Genomic DNA, 22,955 nt, shown 5'->3' with positions numbered 1-22,955 from the left:
TTGGATTGATATCTACCGTATTTGTTACTGTTTTAAATGTATTACCCTTGGTCTTTGTTCCTATTTTTGTCTTCCACTCTTTTTCTATCTTTTGTGGGTTTTCTTTTTTGAGTAAGGAAATTTATCGTGTTAAGTACCTGGTGTTGGGGGATTTAAGTGTTAAAATAAGTATTCTTTCCATCCCTCCAGCTTTATTGAGGTATAATTGACAAGTAAAAATGTATAAATTTATGGTATGCAACACGGTGATTTCATATACATACATATTGTGAAATGATTACCACAATAAAGTTAGTTAACCTGTCCATCACCTCCTATAGTTGCTTTTGTGTGTGGTGAGAACATTTAAGGTCTACAATCTTAGCAACTGTCAAGTATACAATACAGTATTGCTGACTATAATCACCAGGCTAGCTGAGCACATTAGATCCCATGAACTCTTTCATTTTACACCAGAAAGCTTGAACCCTTTGACCCACAGCGCCCCATTTCATCTACTGCAACCCCCGTTTTACTCTGTTTCTGTGATTTCAACTTTCTTAGCTTCCATGTATCAGTGAGATCGTACTGTGCTTGTGTTTGTCTTTCTCTGGCTGATTTCACTTAACATGATGTCCTGGAGGTTCACCCATGTTGTTGTAAATCTGCCTTTTGTGGTTTTGATTACACATTATGGATGATTTTATTTTCTCCCCTTTCTTACCATATCAGTTTTCTTCCTTCCTTCCTTCCTTCTTCCCTCCCCCCCGCCTCGTTCCCGTCCTCCCCTTCCTTCCTCACTTCTCCTTCTCCTTCCTTCCGTCCCATCTTCGTGGTTGCTCTAGAGACCGCAACGCGCACTTACAGCTGATCCAAATCCACTTTCAAAAACACGGTTCTGCTTTATGGGAATTAGGAACACCTTATAATAACAAAGTGACTCTGATTCCTACTTCTTCTCTCTTGTACCATTGTTGTCATTCGTTTCACTTATATATAAGGGTACATAAGAATACACACACACGCACGTATGTATATGATGCATACATAAGCATACATAATCAAATACATCGCTAGTATTCCTTTGAACAAACTGTTATTGGTTCAGTCAATTAAGAATTTTAAAAAGGCTTTATTTTACCTTCACCTATCCCTTTCCCTGTGCGCTTTCTTACCTCTTTTGATCCATGCTTCTGACCTATTTTTTCTTCTCCCTAAAAAACTTCTTTCAACATTTATTGAAAAACAGGTCTTGGGGCGCCTGGGTGGCTCAGTGGGTTAAGCCTCTGCCGTCAGCTCAGGTCATGATCTCGGGGTCCTGGGATCGAGCCCCGCATCGGGCTCTCTGCTCAGCAGGGAGCCTGCTTCTCCCTCTCTCTCTGCCTGCCTCTCTGTCTACTTGTGATTCTCTCTCTGGCAAATAAATAAATAAATAAATAAATCTTTAAAAGAAAAAAAATAAAAGAAACAGGTCTTCAGGCAACATATCCCCTCAGTTTTGTTTGTCTGAGAAAGTCTTTATTTCTCCTTCACTTCTGAAGGGTGATTTTACAGGATACAGAATTCAAGGTTTGTGGCTTTTAAATATTCCACTCCACTCTCTTCTCGCTTGTGTGATTTCTGAGCAGAAGTCGGGCATAAGTCTTACCTTTGCTCTGCTTCAGCTAAGGTGCTGCTTTCCTTTGGCTTCTCCCAGGATTTTTAAAAATTTGTCTTTGATTTTCTCTAGTCTGCAAATGAAATGCCTGGGTGTGGTTTTTTAGGCATTTATCCTTGGTGGGTGTTCTCTGGGCTTCCCGGATCTGTGATTTGGTGTCTGACATTAATTTGGAGGGAAATTCGTAGTCATGATTGCTTTAAATGTTACCTGTGTTCCTTTCTTCTTTCTCCTGCTTCTAGCCTTCCCATTATGCCATGCCACACCTTTGTAGTTGTCCCACGGTCCTTGCATATCCTGTTCTATGGTTTTTGGTCCCTGTTCTCTTTGCTTTTTAGTTTTGCAGGTCTCTACTGGGCTATCCTCAAGCTCAGAGATTCTCCTCAGCCGTGTCCAGTCTACTAATAAGCCCATCAAAGGCGCTCTCCATGTCTCCGACGGGGTGTTTGATCTCTCACAGTTCTTTCGGGTTCTGTCTTAGGAGTTCCACTTCCGCCGTGCACCCGTGCTCGCATGTTGTCTGCTCCATCCCTGAGAGCCCTCAGTGCACTCATCATTGTTTCAAATTCCCCGTCTGAGCATCCTGCCACCCCTGCCATGCCCGAGTCTGGTTCTGAGATTTGCTCGAGCTCTTCAAACGGGGTTTTGTTGTGGTGGTTTTGGTTTTTTTGCCTGTTAGCATGTCTTGCGATGCTGTCCTGCTAGCAGGACATAATGGACTGGGCACAGGGAACCGCTGTACGGAGGCTCTAGATGGGGGGGGGGGGCGGGAGAGAAGACTTCTGTGGTCCCAGGGGTGGGTCCTGGTTTTTTAGTGAGCCTGTGCCTCCCCCACGGTGAGCTTCTCACGTGCTTCTCAGTGCCTCGCCCTTGGGTGGGACAGGCTGGCTAGAGCCGGCTGGAGCTGGGTGTTTCGCTGCGCCCAGGTCAGTTCCCTGACAAAACCCCAGCAGGTTAGGCTCTGGATGACTGGTCCCTCCGAGGGCAGCTCTCTCTGGTTAAGAACAGAGTGCTCTAGTGTATTTCCTGATGGTTCCTTTTCCGCTCATCCTGCCAGAAACACGAAGGGATTTTCTCTGATATTCCCTGCAAGAACATGAAGGTGAAAACTCTCCGAAGTGGGAAGGCCCTCTGCGATGGGCCCTTCTGGAGTCTTGACTCAGACCGTCCACACCGAGCCTGCGGCGTTTCCAAAGCTCAGATGTCCATGAAGGTTTCTGCTCCCATAAGTTGTGGCGCTGTGCTCACCTGTCGGTGTTTCTAATTTTGGGGACAGCAGTTTGCACTGTGACCTTCCTCCTTTTATGGGTCTAAGAAGAGTGCTTTTCGTGGGGGCTTGTTTGTTTTTTTACCTGTCAGGACTGAGTAGCCACTGCCCAGTTTTTTTTACTTGCCTGAGGGAAGATCAGAAGTCTGGGGCTTGGTTTTTAGCTGCTCACCTGGCCTTGGGGTAGAGAGTGGGTTGTTGGGGGTGTCCGTGGGCAGAGTGGTGAGGAGCTGGTGCACGGTCTGGGTGAGGGGTGGGTGCATGGTTTTACCTGAGACCCTTCCCCTGCCATTTCCAGACCACCCTTTCCCTGCCCCGCCGAGGGGCTCCATGGAGGCTTCCCAGGGCTCTGGCCACATTTCTGGAATTCTCTGGGGGCTTTGGGAACCCTCATCACCACCACCTCTTCCCACTCCTCCAGCTTCTTCTTCCCATCAGGTGGGAAGTTGTCTAGGTTAGAGGCCCCAGCCCCAGCCCCAGCCCCAGTGAGGCCCTTGTTCTCAGCAGTCACCACTGCCTCCCAAAGCGAGAATCCTCAAGGCCTAGCCACCTGGCAGAAGGGCAAGGGAGAGATTTCAGAAATGTCCTTCTTCCTATGATGGCATCAGGCCTCTGAAGATGGGACTCGGGTGTTACCTGCAGGTCCCCAGGGCCTGGGGCAGAGCCTCGCACAGAGTCACCCAGTGACTGTCGGCTGCGCGTGAAGGCAAACCCACCAGCTGCGGCACCCGCAGGTGCCGGCTAACGCCAGAGCGAAACAGACAGGACCCTTCCCACCTCGTGCTGCACCCCTGTCCCACCATCCCCTCCTCTCCTCAGGCACCCTCCTTCTAGAAGTTTCTGCCCCCCACCCCCGCCCTGAGAAGCCTTCTGGGACCTGGGCTGGTGAGAAGCGTGTTGTGGGCTTCCCTCCCTGGCTCTCACTGCAAGGACACTTAGAGCAAATCGTGTGATGACTTGTCCATTTTCGTCCGCATCTGCGGTCTCAGGATCTGGGGGGTGCTTGCCCCACGCGGGGACACAGCAGACTTCTGGTGGATAACGGGATGAATGCCAACCGCATAGGGAAGGGCAGATACTGGTTCATGCCAGCCCATGCCTGAAGTCACCGGGCAGAAACCCCAAGGTAGGGACCTGCACCCTGCCCTGTGGGGCTCCCCGTTCCCCAGGCTGGTAAAGCAGGGCTCTGCTCTCCCCCCCTTCCTGGCTCCAGGCAGGTGGCTCTGAAGGTGGTCCCCCTCCAGCCTACTGCTAGGGTCCTGGCCGTTCCTTGGGGATGTGAGAATCATGGAAATGCAACCCCCTCAGTCAGGCTATCCCGATGATTGCATTCCTCCAGTGTGGGCCTCAGAGAATGCCCTGTTCTTGCAACATGGTGTCTCCAGAACATGAGTCATGAGTAAAAGAGAAAACAAGCAGCAGAGTCTGCCACGGAAGGTTCTAGAATGAGGATGTGGTGGGGGCCGCATCCAGCCCTGCTGGGCCAGGCTCTGGAGTCGGCTGATTTAGGTGGAGGTGCTGACCCTGCCTGGGCGGGGGGGGGGTGGGGGGGTGTCTAGGCTGCCCTGGAACTCACATTCTAGTCTGTTCCACGGGGATGGGAGTCTTTGTCCCTCATGGGAAGCCCCTGCAGGGAGGACACGGCCCACACCTGGGCAGGTAGGAGATGCTCACCGCACCCTGGGACCCCGGGGCAGTTCCCCTCCCTCTGCTGGTTGCTTTCTTCATCCATAAAATGGGAACGTGCTGCTCCTCCCAGGTTGCTGGGTGGACCCCAGGAGGTAACCCGCAGCAGCGGAAATCACTAATAAGAGCCGCTGGTCAGACTTGGCAAGGACCTACTGAGTGCCAGCATCCAGTCCAAGTGCTTGGTTCGATATCCCTGTTTTTTGGGTGAGGAAATGGAGGTACTAGGCGTTCGGTGATCCGCTCAGGCACCCAGGGCTGGAGGGGAGGGCGGCTGCACTGCACTTCCCGCCGGTTCGGCCCGGAGCTGACCTGGCTGCGCCGTCTCCCCACAGCAGGAGACCCAGCCCTGCAAACCCAGCTCCTGGCCCCCAGCCTCAGGTCCGGCTTAGCCCCGGCCCAAGTCACCGCCACTTACAGGGAGAGCCTCAGGTCTCCTTCCCTCAGGTCTCCGGGCCTCTCGCACCCCTCCGTGGTGGCCCGGGGCTGGGGGCGGGGGCTAGCATCTCCATGAAGCGGTGCTGGAACAGGGCCTGGGGTCCCTGATGTTTTAGGGAACTGTAAAAGTGTCTTCGTTTTAATTTCCATTAGAGTCAAAAGAAAAAAATGAATATAGTAATAATGAATCCAGCCTGGGTCCTATTGTCTTCATGCCAACACAGTTGCAAAATTCAATTAATTTTTTTTTTTTTTTTATGGCCAAGGTGCCTTGGGTCTCTGAAATTCACCATGTGGCCCCGACTACGGTGTCACCCATTGCCCACAGGCACAGGCAGACGCTTGGCCACCCTGTGTCCTCCCTGTGCCACCAAGTGACAGGACACTGGCCTGAGTGTGGGGCTGTTCAGGGACGGTGGGAGCAGCACGTTTGGAAAGAGCTGGCCTGGTGAGCTCCAAGGCACTGGGAGCTGGGGTCCTGGGGGCCAGGGGCTGAAGGCCGATGTGGGGCAGTCAGGGACCATCTCCCAGGGCCGGACAGATCCAGGGATGAGAGGTGCGTCCAGGGGAGTGGGAGTGTGTATATGGAGCACATACCTGTTCCACATACCTGGCTGGAACAGGTATGTGTGGAGCACCGAGGGCCAAGGAGAGAGGGAGACTGGGGAGGGCATGGCGAGCTTTTCCAAGGAGGTCCCTCGGGAAGTGGGGTCTGGAGCTTACTCCCACAGGGTTCTCTGGGGGGACAGCGTGGACCATGCCGCAGAGCTGACCACTCAGGTGGAGGGCATGTGGGAGGGCTATCATCTGCTTAGGCTGCACCCCGACTTTATCTCTGAGGGCCTCCTCGCCCAGCAGAGCCCAAGGGCCTCCTGAGACCCTAGTCGCTCCAAGCAAGGAAGGTGAGGTAATGTGTATTCAGGGCGATTGGGGTCCTGGACCACCCCTCTTAGCATCCTGAGATGCCCAGAAGGTGTCGCAGAAATAGTGGGAGGGGCATGACGTGGGCGGGGCCGGAAGGAGAAGCCAGGAGAAATGGGTCCCACCCCTGGACCTCAGAAATCAGGAACCAGGTAGCTTATGGCTAATTCTGGGAGCTCCAGCGTGGCTCCTGGGATGGGCTGATGAGTGCCCCCTTACCCCCCACAATGTACATCCATCTGGAACCTCAGAACGTCCCCTCATTTGGAAGTCGGGTGGTTATGGATGGCATTACGTTGAGATGAGGTCATGCCGGAGTAGAATGGGGTCTAAATCCACGTCTGACCTGCTTATGGGAGGACACGAGCACGGACCCTGATGCCCTAGGGTGGCCCCGGACAGAGACACACCTGCGGGACCCTAAACCCCCTGGGAACAGGGTGTAAAGTCAACATTACCTCCATGGGGGGAAAGCAAGCGTTGCTTCTGGGCCCGCCCCCCTGAGATTAGGGACGAGGCTGAGGCTGCAGTGCTGTGGGACTCTTGGCTCGGCCCCTGGAGAAGGCAGGCCCACGGGCACTGCCCCCAGTCCCCGCCACCTGGATGAGTCTCCTGTCCCCGGGTTGGCATCATCCCTGACCCCTGGGGCGGGCTGCAGGGCCAGGGTGTGAGCAGCCTCCGCGGCCACCGCGGCCCCGCATTAATATTTGATGGTGTTGAATCGCTTTCTTCTGAGACAGAGAAAAGAGGCCATTCCATGTGGGTAATAAGACGCTCTGGGCTGTTCAGCGAGCTCCTGGCTGGCCGGGTCCTGAGGAGGTTGATGACGCCGTGAATAATTCATCCACCTGTAATGATTTTCCTAGCTTTGTGTCCCTCTTGGCCAGGGAGAGCTTGGCTCCCCACTCCCTGGCAATCCGGCCCAGCGCTGGGTCACTCTTGGTCACACCGACTTGAGGGTGGGAGGTCCACGTTCCCCCTTGTTGTGGGATCTAGGCCTCAGGCCTCAGTTTCCCCAGCTGCACCAGCCGGGGATCTGTGTGACCTGCCCCTGTCCCTCTACCCTCCTGCCGCCCCCCCCCCCCCACAGGAGGTGCAGAGGAGCCAGGCATGATGGCATGGAACCTGGAGTCTGAACACTCTATGTGCTGTGTGACCCTAAGCAAGTTGCTTCACCTCTCTGGGCTTTGGTCTTGTTCCATTGAATGGGATTGGGGTTTATATCTGCTGCTTCCATGAAACATCTCTGAGTGTCTTCCTCGGCCACAGCACAGCCCCAGCAGCACTCAGTTCATCTTTCCAGCCTCCCCTGGGCTGGATGTTGCTGTCCTTACTGGGAGGGTGGTATCCCAGGGTAGCGGTGTTTGTGGCAGAGACAGAGGTCTGCCCTGTGTGTGGAGTGGGAGCGTCTAGGGAGCCGTACCAGAGGCCTGGGAGGGGAGAGCAGAGGAGGGGTAACTATCACCGGCTCTGCCCCAGCGGGTCTGGGAAGGCTTTCGGGGAGACAATTCCAGAATCCTGACCGTGGGAACAAAAGCAGCATGTGGGATCACTGTCGACGGCGACGCTGGTGACAACGATGATGGCAATGACAACAGTAAAAGGAGCATCAGGATATTAAGTGGAGAGTGAACTTGCCCGTACCCCTCCAGCTCTCCTAGAGATCACCTTCACATTTTAAAAATGCTTTTAATGCAATCTTTGATTAAAACCCTCCAGGGGCTTCCCATTGACTTCAAATCACATCGGAGCTGCCTGCTAGGTCACCCACGGTCTGTCCCCACCCGTTTCAGACCCTCTTTCCCACCCTTTCCTCCTCTTTTTCTGCAGCCCTGGGTCCTCTGTCAGCAGCACAAAAATGTCAAATCAATTCTCACCCCAGGGCCTTTGCAGTTGCCATATCTGTGCCCTTAATGGTCCTCCCCCGCCCCATCTTTCCCTCTGCTCTCAGATATCAGAACCAGCACCACCTCCTCACAGAAGGGTTCCCTAACCCACCACCCGTGGTGACCATGTGCCAAATCACCTCGTAAATTTTGCACCAAAGTACCTACTGATGTCAGCAGTTCTCCAGCGAGTTCACTTCTCTGCTGTTGAGTGTCTGTCTGTCCCCCTAGGTTGTAAACTCACCAGGGCAGAGACCACGGCTTACATGTACCTGCATCAGGGTACAGGGCTGTCACACAGTAACCCCTTCAGGAGCTCCTGCTGCAGATGGGACAGTTCTAGGTGACACCCTCTCTTCTTAGTGTTCTGTTCAGTGTGTCAGAAGAGAGAGCTCACGTAGTAATTGAATAAGGAAGATTTATATAAATATTACCCTAAGAGCATCCAAGGAAAATGTCACCCTGCTCCTCTCAACCCAGGGCTGAGATCCAGAGGTTGTGGGTGTCATGGCTATGCCCAGTGGCGGTGGCGGTGGTGGTGGGACTGTACCAGCAATACGTGCTAGAAATCTGCCCTTTTGGGAGAGGGAGATTATTCACGGGGAGATGTCTTGCTGGAGCAGCCTGCTACAAAACCACCTGGAGAGAGCCAGGGGAAGTTGCTGACCACAGAGCTACAGGCACTGGATGCCGGAGAACCTGCCGCCAGGGCAGGAGCCCGGAGCGGGAGAGCCCCGCATGCTGCAGGAGGCTGCCCAGCCAAGCACACCAGAGCCAGGAGAGGAAATCCCTTCCACCTGCTACATTTCCCCAGGGCTCCTGCCAGTAAGTCTAATGTGCTGCCAGGGGACAAAGGGCAAGTGTTTCAAGAGCCCTTCTTAGTTGTCAGACAGCAGGCAAAAAAGGGCAGATTTGGAGCTGAGGAACGATGCACTGGGAACCGACACAGTCCACCCCTTGGTCTACTCGAGCTCCTTCTCTGCACTTCGCATGGTGGAACGATGCACTGGGAACCGATACAGTCCACCCCTTGGTCTACTCGAGCTCCTTCTCTGCACTTCGCATGGTGGAATTCCCGCGTAGCAATAACGCAACTTTGCACTCCCCCCCACCCCCTGCAGATGAGACCCAGATGCACCCCTTACACACACAGTGAAGCCCTTACCCTCTCCCCAAGAGGAGGAGACATACAGTCCCAACAGTCTTTGTTTGACTTTATCAATCCTCCAATGCAGTCGCGGGCTCACTGGATATGTTCCCACCTACAGACTAAACAGTAACATTAACTTCCCACAACTTGTATGTGAGCTAAAACTGGGGAGAAGGAGTGAGAAGAAGGAAAGAGCAGGTGTAAATAAGCACACACGCAGGTCACACCGACAGGAGACAGGCTGAGCGACTACACGGCTCATTTCCGTAGTTTAACCCCACAGCCCTAATTCATAGGGATGGCTTCCTTCCTCCACTGCCCAGTTCGTGCTCCCCACATCCTCAGCCAGAGCCTAGCTGGTCCTTAACCAGTGCGATGACCCACAGCTTCCTTCCCAAAGGCTCTGGATCCTCCATTATCCTGCATTGTTTTGGGTGGTATGACCTTCCATCAGCCATTACTACTGGCTATGGAAGCACCAAGTGGTGCCCTACAGAATCTTCCCCATTCCAGAGCTAGGACTGCTTGTCCCCATGATGCAGCAGCAGCCCACGGTCCCCTTGGCAAGCAGGATTGGTCGTTCTGGTAGATACAGTTCTTTCTTTCTTTCTTTCTTTCTTTCTTTCTTTCTTTCTTTCTTTCTTTCTTTCTTCCTTTCCATGTTGGTTCAGTGTCTTCAAAATGGCCAGGTGGTAGCCTTCATCTTCCAAGTAGTGAAACCACTGTGTATCTCCTGTGGAAGGTTTCCTCTGACTTCTAGGTTTCAATAGCCCTGCTCCTCTAAGTGACTTCCTCTCTGCAGTGTCCGCAGGAATGAGGTATCACTTCTACTTCACTGTCTTGGATGGGAGTGGAAGCTCCAGGGGCTTTCACTAAGTTCTTCCAACCATAATCACCCTCACCTCGCGAGTTGGAGAGCCTGTGTGGGCTCCTGACGTTTGCTCACTATGTCTATTCCAACTAGACATTTAAGAACTGGAGGAACCATCAGAGGTTGGGTCCATGGACCAATGGGGAAAATCTGACCCGAGCGAAGACTCCAGCTATCCTATCCACCTGCTGAAATCAGGGCGCCATCCCTGTGGCAATGTCTTCGATGCTCTTGCCTGGCCTAAAAAGAAGAGGGAACACAGAGATTTCCTAGGATGGAGGCACTCTGTCTGTGAATGTGTTATTCTATTTCTTCACGGAGCAAGGGTCTTCTGAGCATCCTTGTACAACACACTGGAGAGTCTGGTGGGTAGGTTCCACACTCTTGTGTCTGTCCACGGTCCTACCCAGTCAGCCCTGGCCTCTGACCTCATTAACTGCAGGTCACCATTGAACCCCAGCTCCAGTCTGCCAACCGAATAAGCTATCAGGGACACTTCTACTGGTGGTGGGCAGACTCTAAGACAGATCCCGGGGAACCCTACCTCTTGGTGTTCATACCTTTGCATAACCAAGCATGGGCAGGGGACCTGTGACATACTTTTTTTTTGAGATTTCACTCATTCATTTGACAGACAGAGATCACAAGTAGGCAGAGAGGCAGGCAGAGAGAGAGAGGAGGAAGCAGGCTTCCTGCAGAGCAGAGAGCCCGATGTGGGGCTCGATCCCAGGACCCCGGAACCATGACCTGAGCCGAAGGCAGAGGCTTTAACCCACTGAGCCACCCAGGTGCCCTCCTGTGACATACTTCTAACTGATACAACATGACCGAGGCAATAGGGTATCACTTCTGTGGTTAGGTCACATAAGACGGTGACCTCTGTCTTGCCAGCAGACTTTCTCTATTGCCTCCTCAGCTTGTAGACTTTGGTGAAGGAGGGCGGCCCCCAGTCGACAGCCAACTAGGCACTGAGTCCCTGTTTCAACAGCCTGTGGGGACCCGAATTCTGCCAACAATCCCTTGAGCGTGAAAGTGGATCCTTCCCTGGTTGAGCCTTTGGATGAGACCCCAGTCTAGCCGACACCTTGAGTGGTAACCCAGTGAGAAGCCTTGAAGTAGACATCCCATTTACCAACCCATTGAAACTATGTAATAATAAAAGTGTGTTGTTTCAAGTCTCTCCATCTGCAGAGATTGGTTACACAAGCTCGCATATTAATCCAGTATCTCCAATAGGTACAGCTACGTCCACCATATATGACATGACCTGATACTGTGTTCCTCTTCCTTGGTCTAATGCCCTCAGAACCCATGCCCACATATGTTCTCCAGATTTCTGCCAATATATAGTAGAAAGTCTTGCAATTCCTTTGGGTAAACTTTTGATGGTTGAAGTGTGTCCCTGTCCTCCTGGGATATATTGAGTTTGGGGCCTTGCTGGGGTCTGTGAGCAACAGGGAGTGGGTATAATGGCTCTCAAGAAGAACGAGATCCCCTTCCAGACCCCTGGGGAGTTTTCACAAGGTTTTAGGCAAGAACTTTCATGCTCTTTAGACATGAGAAGGAAAGCTACTTCCGTCGGTCAGGGAGGCTCAGCGTGATGGGCGTCCAAGACTGACAGTCTCGTTTGGATCTGGTGAGATGTCCCCATGGCAAGGTTCAGGATCCTGTTCTGTACTAATCAGTGCCCTGACTTTCTCCCCAGAAACTTGTTGAGACTGCAAATCCCATTGTTATTTCAGCAGCCTGCACAATTAAATTCTGTATTTGATTTTCAGCAATATCGGCCTTGCAACTCAAGGAAATTAGAGCTCCTTTCAGAGCTGTCATGGAAGCTCGCTGGCTTGCAGACCATGACTGGAGCAGAGAGCTAACGGATCTGAGCTTGTCATCATCTCTTTGGAAGTGCTCAAGTCCACTCAAAAGAATCCAGAGCTCACCAAAATCCCTATAGTCATCATTATGGGCGTAATGGTTGGGTTCAGCATGGGCTGGGGCCCCTGAGGCAAGGGCCACTGTGTTCTAATCAACCACAGGTGATAGTTTGTTTCACTGTAATTCTTTTACACGCGTGGATCACTAAGGTCCCCTTCCCCACTGACACCTAAGCACTGGGTTCAAGTCCTCAGGTAGGACCCAACCAACCCCAAACCCCATCTGTCACCTAGGACCACTCCTTGTACCAATAGTGGATGAGTCAGGGTCCAATCAGGAGACAGAAATGACACAGGGAAATTTGAACAAGGAAAATGTAACACAAAGAATTATTATCTGGAGCACCTGGGTGGCTCAGTTGGTTAGGCGTCTGCCTTCGGCTCAGGTCATGATCCTGGAGTCCTGGAATTGAGCCCACGGCAGGCTCCCTGCTCAACGGGAAGCCTGCTTCTCTGTCTGCCACTCCCCCTGCTCGTGCTTTCTCTCTGTCTTTATCAAATCAATAAAGAAAATCTTAAGGAAAAAAAAAAAAAGAATTGGGGCACCTGGGTGGCTCAGTGGATTAAAGCCTCTGCCTTCAGCTCAGGTCATGATCTCATGGTCCTGGGATCGAGCCCCGCATCAGGCTCTCTGATCAGCAGGGAGCTTCCACCTCTCTCTGCCTGCCTCTCTGCCTACTTGTGATTTCTCTCTGTCATAAATAAATAAAAATCTTTAAAAAAGATTTCAATAAAAAAAAGAATTATTACCCATAACAAGGTTTGGAGTAATGAGGAGTGGCTGGTAAGAAGTGAAGAGAACCCAAAAAATATCTCCAAGGACCAGCAGCTATGAGGACCAGCCGCTGTCCCTAGGTCTGAGCGAGAAAGCACCCAAGATGCTCCAGCCCTGGACTGAGATCCCGATATTGGGAAGGGCGTGTGGTTGTAGATCACTGAATGTCAAAGAGGTCACTGTAATTGGTGCCAAGCTGGCAGAATGTGTTGGAAATCCTCCATGAGAACTCGCTAGAAACCTGCCCTCTGGGGTACTGGACAAAGCTGTCCGTGGAGAAGTATCTTGTCAGAGGCTGTTACTATAAAATCACCTGAGGGGAGTGCAGGGAGAAACTTCTAGATGCCCAGTAGGTGCCGTGCACCCCAATGGATTAGGCGCTGCAGCAGGCACACCCCTGCAGGAACTGGGTGCTGGAGGAGCTCCATGGGCTCTGGGACCCCCTGGTGGAGCTGCTCGCGCCATGAGGACTGATGCTGGAGAAGCCAAGCCCCTCCCAGGAGCCTCCAGGTCACCCCCAGAACCAGGATGGACAATCCCCTCCTCTCACACTGTCTTTGCGATGCCTGCTGCAGACAGCCGAGCACCGTGCAGCAGGCGGTAAAGTGTAGACGCGGACCTGAGAGGCAGTACCCAGGCAGTGGGCACAGACGCAGCCACATGGGGCCCCAGAGATATTTGCTCGCTTACACCTTCGGGGTTTTGTTCACTCTATTACGATTTTTCATTTCTCCTGTTGGGTGTCTTTGGCTCCCTGAAGGGACGGTCTCAGAGCTGGTGTATCAAATAACAGAACTCGCTGGGATATGGTGAAAGCGGTCCTGTCCCCCTCGCTCGTGCAGGCTCGGCGGAAGCATGTGGAGAGCCATGTAGGAGCTCTGGGGGCCTACTTCTAGGGACTTCTTTAGAACGTGGGTCCCTCAGATCAACTATTGCAAGTTCAGGGGGTAGGGACCCTTCTGAGAGAAGCGAAAAGTGCCCTTCAGCTTCCTCTCTCCCTTCCACCCCGGCATCGGGTATCATAGTCTCTGAACCCTGGTTTGGGTTGAATTGTGTCCCGCCACACCGTGGCGTCCTAACCCCCAGTGCTGTGACCTTGTTTGGAGACATATAGTCTTTACAGAGGGAATAAGTTAAAGTAAGGCCATTCGCGTGGGCTCTCACCTGACAGGACGGCTGTGGAAGTCTGGACACAAAGCCACACAGAGAAGGGGAAGGCCACTTGAACATGAAGACGGCCATCTACCAGCCGAGGAGCAAGGCCCAGAACAGATGCTCCCTCGGCCCTCGGAAGGAACCCACCCTCCCAGCACCTTGATCTCAGACTTCCAGCCTCCGGAACTGTGAGAGACAACAGTCTTGTTGTGTCTGCGGTATTTTGTTATGTCACCCACGCACCAGCTGTGTGACCTTAGCAAGTTGCTCAACCTCTCTGGGCCACACAATGAGAGAATAACAGTCAGTACCCACCCAATTGGCTTACTTAAGTGAGCAGCATACTTGGACCGCACAGAACAGTGAGGCCATCGGGCCCCCGCACAGCCCTGTGGGGTGGGCAGAGAGCTGGTAGGACTCCCCAGGGATGGGGAAACTGAGACGTGGGGAGGAGAAACGATCACCTGGTGATCACCTCTCAGTCAGAACTCAAACTTGTCACCTCTCAGTCAGAACTCAAACCCAGGTCTCTGGACTCCAAACTCTGTGCTCTTGCTCTGTGAGGCACTGCCTCCTAGTGGCCGCCTCAGCCAGGAGCAGCTGGGTGACGTGACCGGAGCTTTGAGGCAGGGGTGCGGACTCCCCGCACAACACCATCTCTGTGAGCCTGTCCTCACCCCCGCTCCCCCTTCTCTAGAAGCCACTGCTCTGGAAGCTTTAGGCAGTTCCCACGGATTGAGGCCCCACTATGTGCTAAGGGACTGAAGATAGTTTGTGCTCATCAAACACTGCAAGGTGGGTGCTCGTATCCCCATTCTAAGAGGGGTGCCAGGTGACAAGGGAGGGACCTCCCTAGGCTCAGGGCCACGCCGTCGGGAGGCTCTGGCACTGGGGTTCAATCAACACTGGTGGAAAGCTAGGCCTGACACCCCATCCCTCGTCTCTGGGAACCCCGACCACTTCCCTCCCTGGAGGCAGGGCTGGGTCCGGAGGGATGAAAGGGATGTGGGTCCGGGCTGGGCGAACAACAGGTGCTGAAGGAGGTGAGTGTGGGAGCGGACAAGGAATGGGCTGCCCCCACCCCTGGCTATGTTTTGGGTGGGCTTTATACAGGAGTCTGGCTGGGCAGCGGGGGTCCCCTCTAAAGGGCCCGGGGGGCCCTCCGGTGTGAACTTTGCCACCCACCACTCGCGAAAGATCAGAGCAGGAGCCCATGGGGCCTGGCCTCTTAGTAATTGGCTGGGGGCGCTGAGCCTCAGCTCAGCCTAGGGGGCAAAGGCCCTCGCAGTCACACAGCCAACGCACTTGGAGGGTCAGAGGCCACCTGTCCTCGCCTGGCCCAGGATTAAACTTTCAGTGGCTGCTTTTCAAGGTTCCCCACGAAAGAAGGGGGGCAGAAAGGGAAGGCGTTGTTTTCATGCCTCTTGCTTCATTTGCATAAGGTGAAAAATGTTTCCATAGAAACAACCAGAGTCTGTAATTTTTGAATAGCGATTTCTGCACAAAGCACAACCTGTCTTTTTGCGAAAGGGGATTAAGAAATTCTCAGCAGCATTTCTACCACAACAAAAGGCAAAGTCATCCAGTTTGGGGAGAGCTGCTCCGGAGGGGAAGGTCTGGCTCCGGCCTCTGCCCTCTGCAGGCCTCAGCTTCCCGACCTGTGAAATGGGGCCAGGGAGGCCCATGCTCGCAGGAGCCACCCCCATCCGAAGGGGGGCAGGGCTGCTAAGAAATCCCCGCCCCCGGGCCCTCAGCGGGGCTTTGGATGCCGGCCTCTGGCAGAGTTTGAGCAGGCTTTCCAGAAGAGGCTGGAGGAGAGGCCCGAGGGCCAGCCAGCTCCAGGGAGAGGCCCCCCTGGGCAGCTGTGTCCCTGTGGGCCCCCCGCCGGCTAGTGGAGCCGAAGGCGGGCGCTGTGCCTGGGCACCTCTGCCCCCTTGTGGCCTGAGGGCCCTGCAGCACCCACTTGCCCCGGCACCCCAGGCCCGCCAGCAACCCCCACCCCAGGGCTCTGCCGGGGGCTGGCCTCCCCAGGGTGGCGGCTGCGGGTTGGGTCAGGCAGGGAGAGAAATCCCCCCAAATCGTCCTGAAACTGGTCTCCCCCACAGGTCTCTGGGCAGGTAGCGCCCCACAAGTGCTCACTGGGGCACCCTGGGGAAGGCAGGGTACTGGCCAGCCTCTGCAGGTCTGACTGGGGATCAGGATGCGGAGGCTGAGTCCAGAGGTCCTTGTCTGCTCCCCCATGTTACAGATGGGAAAGCTGAGGCCCTGGAGGCCTGCCATCGCCATGGCCTCTGTCCGTCCTGTGGACCTGGCTGTGGTGACCCCATGGGCTGCGGGACAGCGTCCTGGGAGGACCCCTGGCATCTTCCTTCCTCCTCCTCCTCTAGCTCTGGGCCGCCGGGGGAGCTGAGAGGGAGCCCTCCTCACCCCAAGGGTCCTCATAGCCAGCGCAGGCGGCACGGATGAGCCCTGAGCAGCCCGTGGCGCCGGTGCGGGAACGAGCCTTTCGATGGTCTTCCCCTTCCCGTTTTCCGAACGAGTATTCCTTAATGAACAATATTGACCACATGGGATGGTGGCCTTTGGGGGGGTAGGAGTGTCTGTCTTAAGTCCTGCACTTTGGGAATCCCTCCTCCTCCAGGAGGTTTCTGGAATGTTCCGCCACTTACCTGGGTACCAGGGCAAGGGAGAACTGACCGTGAATCCAGCCCCCCGTGTCCTGCGGTGGGACAGCCTTTAGACAGAGGCCACTCGGGCAAGATGGCGTGCAGGGAGCCCACGCAGATGGGGGTCTGGGCCACTCACTGGGTAGGAGCTTGCCGGGAGACACAACACCTTCTCTGCTGTGTGACCTGGGCAGACGTCCCTCCCCCTCCGAGCCTCAGTTTCCCCATCTGTGACATGGGGCTGGCTGTGAGTGAGTTTCTTTTCTGATGGACTGAACCAAAAACTTGGGTAAGGATCTCAAACCGGTGTGGTCCCACCTGCTCCCGCAGCGCCCCATCCCAGGACAGTGAGGGGAGGGTGAGCAGAGCCATCAGGGAGCTCCCTCCCCTGCCTGGTTGCGCAGGCCCAGCTCCCCCAGGTAGATAAAAGCTTAATGCAGTTTGGCGACTTGAAAGTCTGCCGGAGGGGACGGCCTCCAACAGGCCGCATCAAGGAGCCAGGCAGATGGGACTCGGCAAAGATGAAAGCACCCTCGAGTGTTGCGGGACATAGGCAGTGCTCACAGTGGCCGTGAAGGCAACGAGAGAGGACCCTGAAAAGAGGGGAGAGGCAGGAAGTGTTCTGGAGTGTGGGGGAAGGTGTGTGGTGAGGCAGGGGGAGCTGGCCGAGGGGAACACGGGGGCTCCTGGGCAGGAGGTGAGGAAAAGCCTGGGCTCACCTTTGAGGGTCCAGGAGGCAAGGGCCGGGAGGGGGGGGCTCTCAGGAACCCCGGGAAGTCCCCCCTCGGGTGAGCCGTGTGCGAGCAGTGGCCGGGGGAGCTGGGCTGCTTGGCCCTGGCGTGGGGACAGAAGCCACGGGTCTGCTGAGTCCCTCGCTGGCTTCAGGGTCCCCTTGGCCTGGGGTGAGGCTTACCTCCCAGGCGGACCCCCGGTGGGAGAGTGGGAAGGGGCGGGTGTGTGGGAGGGTGGCGTCGGTGGGGTTTCAGGAGAAATGGCCCCTGAAGGGGAAGATGGCTTTACTCTGGGTGTGGAAGGATGAGCCTTTCCCCCGTCTAGGTCATTTAGTCATTGACCATACATGTGCTGAGCTGTGTCCTAGGCTGGGCCGTCAGTGCCCCAAGAAGCCCCAACCTGGGCCCAAGGCGGACTTGTGGCAAACCGCAGTCCAGGTAAGCTGGGGCCCGGACCAGGCAGAGGGGGTGCTGCGAACGACACTGGGGGCCGGGGAGGAGCTCCGATGCGCAGAAGGTGGGAGGAAACAGCCCAGCAAATGCTTGGGGGGGAGTGGGGGGGCCTCCTCGCACCCCAGGCTCTGCCAGCCCTTGCCTCCGCCGGCCCCGCCCTGCGGGGGAGGACTTGGGACCCATCCGATGGACCATGGGGGGCTCCTGCAGGGTCTTGCTGGGGGTGATGTGGCTCAGGTGAAGGGCGAGCCAGGAGCCCGCGGTGCCCCAGTGAGGAGGATGGAGGACCCAGCTGCGGCTTCTGGGGGTTTCTTCCCTCCTCCCCTCCCCCTCCCCTCCCCCTCCCTCTCCCCCTTTCTCACTTCCTCTCCCTCCCATCCTTCCCTCTCCCTTTTCCTCCTCACTTCCTCCCTACTGTCCTCCCCTCCCTCCTCCCTCCTCCCTGTCCCTTCTCCTTCCGCCCTCCCCTGCCCCCCCCCTCCTTTCCCTCCATCTTCCTCCTCTTTCCCTCCCACAGCCAGCAGCAGACAGTCTTGGTCCCTGGAGCGCAGCGGGGGTCGGGGCCGGTGGCGGGGGTGGGGGTGGGGGGTGTGTGCAACCTTCCCTCCAACCCAGTCCAGGTGACTTTCTTTGCAGCCACCTCACCCAGGACAGCCCGTGTGTCCCTTCCCAAGCCTGGGCTCTGGGCGGCTCCTGCAAGGATGAAAGGGCACAAGGCAGGGCCCCCTAAGTCGGGTCCAGACATCACGGCTTCCACTCTGGGTCTTCTGCCTCAGCGGCAGACCAGCAGCCGTGCGGGCCGTGAACACTCGGGGCCTGGTGGAGCCCACCCCACCTTAGCCCAAGCTTAGAGGGCAGCAGGCCAGGTTGGGGGGGCACCCCTGGTAGTGGGGGTGGCAGGACAGCTCCTCGCCCAGGCGGGCCCCTGACCTTCACCCTGATCATGGCTCGGAGCCGTCCAACGGAAGCTCCAGGTCTTCCCTGCTGGAAACAAACTCCAAACCCACAGGGACTGAGCCCGATGGACGCTGGTGGTCTCATTCGGCAAAAAAGGGCGCTGTTTTTCCCAAGGGGGTTGGACTCCTCAGGAGCACAGTTGTATTTGTCGGCTACGGGCCACGGCCGTCAGAAGTCTCCTCCAGCTCTCCTGCCTGACCCGGTGCGGTGGGAGGCTGAAATCCGCTCTGCCCACCCCGGCTGCTTCTCAGGCGGATGCAGTGAGGCCAAGGGAGGGGAAGCTTTCGGAGCCATTAAGGGCCCCCAGGAGGCCCAGGGCTGCCGTGGTGTGGGCATGGAGATGGGTCCACATGGTTCGAGGAAAGCAGGAGCCGCCTCCATGGAGACGCTGGTTCCTCGGTCTGCATCCAGTGTGGGGTAGTGGTGGTGGTGGAGAAGGGCTGACCCACCTTCAGGGAGTGTAGCCAAGACAAGCTTCCAGAAACTTCCAGGCCTTGGGGCCCCAGCCCCAGGCAGGAGGCTCCATCCAAGGGGACAGCTGCTTCTCTGCTCCCTCCCAGCTGGGGGCGGATGTGAGCTCATCTTGGGGCCCGGGGATTTGTGCAAAGCAAGGAAAATCACCTCCAATCCCCTTCCCCCCCACCCAACCCCTGGACGTGAACTGGGGCCAGCGGGCGGCCACTGCTGGGCAGGCCTGGGCTGCAGCTGGGGGCTGCCACTGTTCTGACCGCTTCACCGCGGGCCCTGCCAAGCCTCCTGCTGCCCGGGCCTCCCTCCGCCCGGCTCTACTGTCCTGGAAAGGAGGCTCCCGGGGCCAAGAGGCACCCGGTCAGCCCGCACGGACGCCGGCCAAACGGCAGGGTAGACTTTCCATGCGGGGAGCCAAACCAAAGCTCTGGGCTCCATTTTCCTGCAAAAGTAAAACAGAAAATCTGGAACCCATCAGCTGTCAGTGCAGACGGAGGGGCAAGGCCGCCTCTTCGGAGGGACCCAAGATGGGCACCGTGGCTGAGGTGTGGGGCTGAGAATGAGGCCAGGTTCGTGTCCTGCCTCGGCCATCCCCTCCCTGGAATCCAGGCTGGAGGAACTGGGGAGCCCGAGGGCTGTGGGGGTGCCGGGGCCAACAAGATGCCAGGGGAGAGCCTCAGTGCTCGGGGACACACCACAGACGCTCAGGATGTGCGAGCCCCAGGGGCTACCTGCTCAGGGACTCGGTTTCCCAACCTAGTCGAAGGACAGAGCTGCCCAGAGCAGAAGTTTTCAGGGGCTCTGTGCACGCCAGGGCCTGCTCTAGGGGTCTCTACGTCCTTCACTCCTCGACTGGGGCAACTTCTTTGAAATCTACTCCACACTGTGTCTACTGGGAAGCCCAGTGAGGATTTGCTGGGATCCTGCTGCCAGCCGGGATTCCGGGGACTGTCCGATACCAGAGTCGAATGTTCCTCTCTGTCCTGAGAGGTGATAAAGGACAGGACAGGACAGCCAGTGACTCCATCCACCAAGGCCCCGCCTCCTCATCTGTACAATGGGTGTAGCAAGATTACCTCCTTACAAGAGTTGCAAGGATTAAATGAGATGATGCCTCTAAGGTTCTTAGTGGGGGCAGTCAGGCACGGAGTACGTGCTCCATTCATGGTGATGTTTCTGATGCTCCCTATCATTAATGTCCCCAGGGCCCCTTGGGATCGCCTTGGGCTTCCGTAAGATCACACACGGAGCCGTCCTCGCTGGCCGTTACTCACCTGGGTTCATCGTTGGAAGGACGCTGAGAGCAGGAGGCTCACCGAGGGGAGGTGCCCAGCCCAGGACATCAGAACTGGTTTCCTGGCTTTGAGTTACCCCCTGCAGAGCGTCTCCTTTTCTGAGGCCACGTCTGCAAACCGTATCCCCCACCCGCTGTGTGCGCGGAGGAGGGAACCAAAGCAGCGTTGATATGTCTTCTTGGGGAATGAGCCCGTCACAGAGGACCACGGGCGCTGCTTTCTGCCCCAGCAAATGGCTAAGTGATGCTCTCTGGGCTCTCCTTCTAATGCACTGGGTGTTTATGGTTTTTTGAAGGGCCTCATCAAAGAAAATGCAATAATGATGCTTCTTGCTGAACAGCGGTTCTTTGGAAGGGATGAATGATTCACATCAGAGACGATGAGGGGACTCTGCGAGCTGGGCCAGCCGAAGCCGGTTCTCCTTGGGACTGCTTTTTATCTCCTTTTGTAGTCTTTTATCTGGGGAGACTCACGGCTTGGGAAGTGCAGGGGAGCCCTTCGCACGAAGCCCCAGTAGGCAGGATGTGAAGACTGACGTACTAGGTGTCTCAGAGCGTCTGCCTTGATCCAACACAGAACTGAGGACGTTGGGCAAAGTAGGGAACACGGGGTGGGGGCAGAGCCGGTGGGGCTGACTACAGTGTTCTGGGACCTCCTTGTCTCTCAGTCCTCGAGGGCCCCTTGAATCCTGGGCCCTCCTCACCGGCCCGGGGTATGAGGAAGCTGTTGCCTCCTTTCTTCTGTCAGCACCCGCTTATTCCTGGCTTTTGTTCTGTCGGGGATGGGGCATGGAGCTCTTGGGGGAGGACGTGTGGGTTCCATGTGGGGTCCTGGAGCAGCTGGTCCTGGGGGAGAAAGGGCTTTTGTCCTTGCAAGGCAGTTCAGGGTCAAGTGTGGACCAGGAGGTTCCCAAGTTGCAGGTCACGCCGGCCCGATGTGGTCAAGCCCATTCGTGCCCACTTGCTTTAAAAAGCACCCCACACCCATGTTGCCGAGTCTGGGAGCCACAAAACTTCCGGAGTGGAGGCTGCCTAGCCCTTGAAGTGTGGTTGGTCCAAATGAAGGGGCCCTGTGAATGTGAACAGCACACCGATGTCAAAGACCCAGAGCGTGACCTGTCTCATCAATCACTTTTTACATCGATCACATGTTGAGATGATAATATTTTGGAGACCGTCAGTAAAACACAATTTATTGTGTTTTTTTAAAAAAAGAGTTTATTTTTTTGTCAGAGAGAGAGGGACAGACAGACAGGCAGGAGAAGCAGGTTCCCCGCTGAGCAGGGAGCCCCATGTGGGACTTGATCCCAGGACCCCACCATCCTGACCTGAGCCAACCGGGTGTCCGAAATACAATTTTTATTGTTAAAATGCATTTCACCTGGTTGTTTTCGCTTTTGAACGTGGCCACCAGAAGATTCTTAGTTACCCATGTGGCTGCATTTGTGGCTTTATTTAGATTTCTACTGGAAAGGCTTGCCCTAGAAGAGAGCCGGGAGGCGTTCGGCCATCGTGGCTCGGTGGTGGAGTTATGGCAGACTCTTTTCTTTCCCCCTTTTAGACTATTTGTATGTTTTCTAAGTTTTACTGAAACTCGAAAACTGGCCCCCAAAAAGCACCGTTCCTGTGGCTCTTAAGGCATCGGGGGCTCTCCGGGAAAGTGGAACTGAGCTGTGCAGGCAACAGTGTTACCAACTGTGAGCCGGCGGGGGGGGGGGGGGGGGGGGGGAGCAGCAAGAGAATGGAGGCTGCCAGAGCTCAAGGGCTGAGAGCGAAGGGTCGCAGGCAGGGTTGTTGGGGTGACCCAGGAAGCGGCTTCAGAGGCAGCTTTGCCTTGATGGGGGAGCGTCTTGGGGGTGCAGGGCGGGAAGCTGCTCTTCCTGCTGGAGGCAGCCTGGGCCCCCTCTGTCGGTCACATCACTCCTGCAACTGGGGTGGCCCTGGAGGAAAGCATGCCCCCCCCACCCCGGGGCTCCACCTCCTAGACAACAAGATGTCACAGGTGTAGCCAAGCCTGACTTAGTTCCCTGAATCCCGAGATGTACCTGGGCCTCTGTGTGCTCCTCCACCACCGTCCAATGAGGTAAGAGCTGTCACTGCTTCCATTTCACGGAGCAGGACCCAGAGCCACAAAGTAGCCCATGGGTGGAGAGGGAGGGGTGGGGTTCATCGAGGAAAACCTCAAGCCCTTGGCAGTGACTTTGTGCTGCCCGCTGTGGGGCCACCCGCTTCCAAATAGCCCGAATCCCGGACCCCTGCTGTCCCGCTGAAAGAGACCGTGAGCCCCGTTTGCAAAATTAGGGTCAGCTCTTACTGGCCTGTTGCCCCTAACTCAGTACGCCCTAAGTCGTGCCGTGCCTCTGTGTCATCAACATGAAATTACTGATAAGATATTTCACCTCCTTTTTATGTTGTGACTGGCTAGAAATCCGGCATCCTGTCCCTGCTTAGAATCCATCTACCTTGTCTCTCCGTCTTGGGCCCCCGAGAGACCCAGGCAGCTTTGGCTATGGTACGAGACATGGAGGCCCCAGAGTCTGGAAACTTACAGGACTGGCCTGGGATAGCAAATCCATCCATCCCGCAGGCCAGCCGGTTGGGGGGGCCCCCCGGGGGCCCGGGGTTGAGGGGGATTCAGAGGCAGCATCTGGCTTCAGTGAGGACGAG

This window comes from Mustela nivalis (genome assembly GCF_964662115.1).
Source record: "Mustela nivalis genome assembly, chromosome: 6".
NCBI classification, from domain to species: Eukaryota; Metazoa; Chordata; class Mammalia; order Carnivora; family Mustelidae; genus Mustela; species Mustela nivalis.
Note: the sequence above shows the minus strand (reverse complement) of the source record.